This window comes from Palaemon carinicauda, chromosome 18 (assembly GCF_036898095.1).
Source record: "Palaemon carinicauda isolate YSFRI2023 chromosome 18, ASM3689809v2, whole genome shotgun sequence".
Taxonomy (NCBI): domain Eukaryota; kingdom Metazoa; phylum Arthropoda; class Malacostraca; order Decapoda; family Palaemonidae; genus Palaemon; species Palaemon carinicauda.
The window spans coordinates 56351271-56356972 of record NC_090742.1 but is presented as its reverse complement, the minus strand read 5'-3'; the positions used below and the strand labels follow the sequence as shown (position 1 = coordinate 56356972).

General features: G+C 33.1%; 1 pseudogene; it reads left to right on the top strand.

Moving 5' to 3' along the window:
- LOC137657298 (piggyBac transposable element-derived protein 3-like) overlaps positions 1-891 on the top strand; it is a 21348-nt pseudogene extending 20457 nt beyond the window's left edge.
- Positions 892-5702: the final 4811 nt, after the last annotated feature.

Here is a 5702-nt window from a genome sequence, read left to right as displayed (position 1 = left end):
ATGAGATGGTGATCAGTAGATGGATATGGTTTTGGCATAGGCTTTGCACTCCCAAAGAGAGTTTAGTTCACCAAACTTCTAACTGAGCTCCACAAGGCACTAAAAGAGTGGATGACCCAGGTCTACAAGGCTGAGGACTATGAAGCGTGGAGTAGGAGATAAAGAATGCAGAAGTATTGACTTAATAGCTCATGATAGAGACAACTGACGAAATCTAACCAAGTCCCTTTGCATCAATAGGCGTAGGAAATGATGATGATGAATTATCAAGTGACTGTAATATGATTATGATATCTCTGGTTACATAGAAAACACATCCATACAGTATGTCAATTTCTAGGGCAATATATTTATTCAAATATAAAGTCTCTTTTTACTATTTTATAACTTCAGATCTTCAACATTATTTTCAGCTAATGGTATAATTTCCTTTTTCACATTTTCATATAACCTGAATTGATTATGAATCTAATAAACCCCTATGATGCAGTTATTAATTGGTGAATAATAAGAAAATATAGGGGAATTTTCTAAAAGTATGAACCCTCCATTTCTAGTAAGTGTAATTTCGAAGCTTTGTGGGGGTAGCTTTTTGACCAGTGCTGTATTCATATTTTTCTATGAAGTGGATCACATATTGAATGAATGATACAACTGTTTTTCTATTTGTAAAATGCCTGCCATACATAAGGATACCTCTTTATTTATGTATCATATACCCTCGAGATACCTCCCTTCAAGGGAGCCAAACGAAACTTCCCTCTCACTTCTTGTTTCTCCTCCTCTAAGTGCACAACACTCCATGATGTCATAGTGTGGGAGCCAGCCACAGTGAGCCTCGCTTCTGAAGTATCAGTTTTGCAGCAGCAAATCACCTTAATGGAAAATTAGCCAACCACTATCCATATACTATATTACTTCAAGAAGAGATGGAATAATCACCATATTTTAATAGATTTCTCTAAGCTACTACATTTTATCATCTGCTGTAAGCATACTGCTGATGATCATAGACTAGATGATGCAGCATATCAAGAATAAGGGGAAGTATCTTTCAGTAGGCTTGAGTTTACAAGCTAGAAACTAAGTTGGTGAAGTTTTTTATGTATACTTGGCTAAGCCCAAATAGAGGCAGATAGAATTTATCTAATGTTAGATTATTTTTGGTTGTTTTATGTCAAAAGATGAATTTCTGAAATGCTTTAGCTTAAAGTTCTTTTGGTTTAAGATTTCAATAGTTTTAACAATAATAATGACCAGACCTAAGGTGGCAAAGGTGTTAAGATTAAATAATACAGAAGGCTTACAAAAATAAAATTTATTTCATATCTAATAAGAATTTAAACTTTATTATTATTATTATTATTATTATTATTATTATTATTATTATTATTAATAATAATAATAATAATAATAATAATAATGATAATAATATTAAATATTATTATTATTATTATTATTATTATTATTATTATTATTATTATTATTATTATTATTATTAATTATATAATTGTTATTATTATTATCATTAACTATTATCATTATTATTATTATTATTATTATTATTATTATTATTATTATTATTTCTATCTGAGCCACAACTCTAGCTAGAAAAGTTAGATGCTATAAGCCCAGGGGCTCCTACAGAGAAAAATAGCCCCGTGAGGAAAGAAAATAAGGAAATAAATAATGAAAATGAGAAATAATGAACAATTAAAATAAAATACTTTAAAAACATTAACAACATCATAACAGATATTATATATATATATATATATATATATATATATATATATATATATATATATATATACATATATATATATATATATATATATATATATATATATATATATATATATATATATATATAAACTGTAAAAAGGCTTATGTCAGTTTGTTCAACATAAAACTAATTGCTGCAAGTTTGAACTTTTGAAGTTCTCCTGATTAAGAAGATCATTCCATAACTTGGTCACAGTTGGAATAAACCTCTAGAATATTGTGTAGTATTAAGCCTCATGATGGCGAAGGCTTGACTATTAGCATTAACTGCATACCTAGTATTACGAACAGGATGGAACTGTCCAGGATGAAGTGAATGTAAAGGATGATCAGAATTATGAAAAATCTTATGCAAAATGCATAGCGAACTAATTGACCGATGGTGCCAGAGATTAATATCTAGATCAAGAATAAGAAATTTAATAGACCGTAAGTTCTTGTCCAACAAATTGCGATGAGAATCAGCAGCTGAAGACTAGAAAGGAAAACAATACTCGAAACAAAGTAGAATAAAAGAATTAAAACACTTCATCATAATAGATTGATTAACGAAAATCTTAAAAGACTTTCTCATTAAGCCAATTTTTTTGCGCAATTGGAGAAGACACAGACCTAATGTGTTTCTTTTAAAATTTTTAAAAGAGTCATACAGAGTTAATGACACATTATCAATGCTCAGATCCGGATGTTGAGAAACCAGTCCTTGACCTACTTACAATCATACTTTGATTTTTGTTAAGATTCAACTCTATGCCCTATAATTTGCACCATTCACTGATTTTAGCTAGATCTCTATTTAGGGAATCAGCAAACCCAGATCTACATTCAGGAAATGGAATTGATGCAATTATCTGCATACGCAACAAGCTTGTTTTCTAGACAAAACCACATGTCATATGTATATAGTATGGAAAGTAATGGGCCAAGAGCAACACCCTTACAAACAACAGATATCACATTCCTATACTCACTTTGGTGCCCATTAAGAACAACTCTTTGTGATCTATTTCTTAAAAATTCAATAGTGATGCTAGGAAAAGACCCATCCACTCCAAACTGTTTGAGTTTGAGAACAGGGGCCTCATAATTAACACGGTCACAGGCAACACTAAAATCAAGGCCAATCATACGAACTTCCTGACCACAATCAAGGGATTTCTGTACAGCATTGGAAATTTTAAGAAGGTCATCACATGCTCTAGGGCCTTTACGAAAACCAAATTTCAAACTAGAGAACATATGATTACCTTAGGCAAACCTATTACAACATTTTGCAAAAGACATTCATAAACTTTAGATGATATGGAAGTTATGGAAATTTGATAGAAATCAGTTGGACTTGAGCTACCACAAACACATTTACATAATAGATTAAAATTACCAATTCTCCAACAAGTGCTAAAAGCTCCTCTTTTTGCTAACGTACGCACAATAACACATAACTTTGGGGCTAAGAAATCTGCAGTCTTTATAAAAAACAAAATGAAATACCACTTAGGCTACACCTCCCTAAGCACAAAGGTCCATCAAAAGAGCTTTAATTTCACGAGATTAAATAGTTAAACAAGTAAAACGGGAATGAGAAAGCTCAAGTTTCTCATTACTCTGCTTACTGTCGAACTTATCAGCCAAAAGGGTTGCCTTTTCCTCTGGATAGTGAGGGACAGACACATCTGGTTCAAGTAAAGGAGGAACTGTTGCATCTACACCAAAGAGTGCAGATTTAAGGGTAGTCCACAACTTATGTTCCTGGGCTGTACCAGAAATGGGTTTCTTTTATAGTTATATTGTCTTCTTTTACAGCTGAAGCATTAATTTTCTGAGCAAATGCTCTGAGTTGAGTATAGTTATTCCAAGTCACATTTTATCTGTTACCCTTCCAAAGATGATGGCCCTCCTGCTTCTCCAATAAGCCTGTTTACAATCATCATTAAACAACGGTTTGTGTTTCACTTGGTATCTTGGCACCTGAAAAGGGATACGTCTATCAATTATGTTGACTAGATTTTCACTCCGAGTGACAAACGAATCAACAATACTATATAATTGTGACCAATTCAAGACCAAGATATTACTCAGAATCCCATTCCAGTCTGCTACAGATTTCATAAAAATCTTGCATGAATATGATACATCAGGGACAGGATGCTCAGTCTTCACTACTAATGAAATGAAGGCATGATCAGATGCCCCAACTGGAGAACCAACCTTTCTTGTTATAACACCAGGGGACTCGCAGTATACGAGGTCCAAGCAGTTATCATAGCTGTGAGTAGCTTCACTTATAATTTGCTCACAGCCTAATTCAGAGGCAAAGTCTAAAGCTCTTAAGCTCTGGCAATTGGTACGGGAAATGGAATATGAGGAGCATTGAAATCACCAACAAAGACAAATGAGGCCTTTCTAAAATCTTTTTGTATCTTAGCCACAATAGTAAGAAGACAATCGAAGATAGAATCATCCATGTCTCGATTCCAATAGATCAAACACAAATAGAAGTTGTTAGGCCTGCCACATACTTTTATCAACTGAATCTCATGATATCCACATTCATAGCCCTAATATACATCGCCATTCCCCTGGCCCTAGGAATGGCATCCCGTTTCAAAATTATTGTCTTCTTAAAACCAGCTCAGATGAGTGCCTAATATTAGAAACCAAGGTTTCTGAGCACAAAAGAATATCATACTGTCTGGACGAAACTGTAAGGTCTTGAATATTTGCATGAAGACCACGAATATTGCAATACAGTAGACGACATTGACGAAATCTAGAACGTACTGTTCCTGACTTTCGTTCAATTTCTTCAGACAGCATAAGAATTAATGGTAATAAAAAGAATACATCATACTTAAAAAAGAAATTAAAAAGAATGATAACAAAAACAATATGTATGTATATATATATATATATATATATATATATATATATATATATATATATATATATATATATGTATATAAAGTGATTTATCAAACCCATAAATCATTGAAAAAAATGTAAAAAAAGTGGTGGTCAACAAGGAGGGGCTGATAAAGCATCCAAGGCTAAAGGCCCTCCAGCATAGCCACTTCAACTTAAGGAGGACAGTGTAGATGGTTTTGAAAGAGACAGATAAGGAAAAGACAACCTCTAGGCTAGATAAACCACCAGTCATCCATGGCCCTTCTGTTAAGCCTGCCCAACACACCATTTAAAAAAAATATGAAGAAGAAAAACAAATTAAGATAGAATAGTGTGCTCTAGTGTACCCTTAGGCAAGAGAACTCTAACCCAAGAAAGTGGAAGACAATGGGACAGAGGCTATGACACTACCCAAGACTAGAGAAGAATGGTTTGATTTTTTAGTGTCCTCCCAGAATAGCTGCTTACCATAGCTAAAGAGTGTCTTTTACCCTTACCAAGAGGAAAGTAGTCACTGAAAAATTACAGTACAGTAATTAGCCTTTTGAGCGAAGAACTGTTTGGTAATCCCATTGTTTTCAGGTGAATAGGGAAAGACGAGAATATGTAAAGAATAGGCCAGAATATTCGGTGTAAGTGTAGGGGAGGAAAAAGTGTATTACTGTTTTGGCCAGTTAAAGGTATCAAGCAGGTTCTATTTTAAACATTTTACACAATCTGAAGTGAAATAAACTGGTATCAAGCAGGTTCTATTTTAAACATTTTACACAATCTGAAGTGCAATAAACTGGTATCAAGCAGGTTTTACTTTTTATATAATACATTACATATTTTATAGTCAAAATGTTTACATCTCGATCTACACTAATCTCAGTAATACAGTATTCAATTAAACAATTACAAAAGACACTTAGCTTCTGCTTTCTAACAAGAACGCTGGTCTATGCTATAAAATTGGTTTTGATCGACAGATGAATAGACTTCAGAGGTAACAGCAGTCTGTACTAAATCCG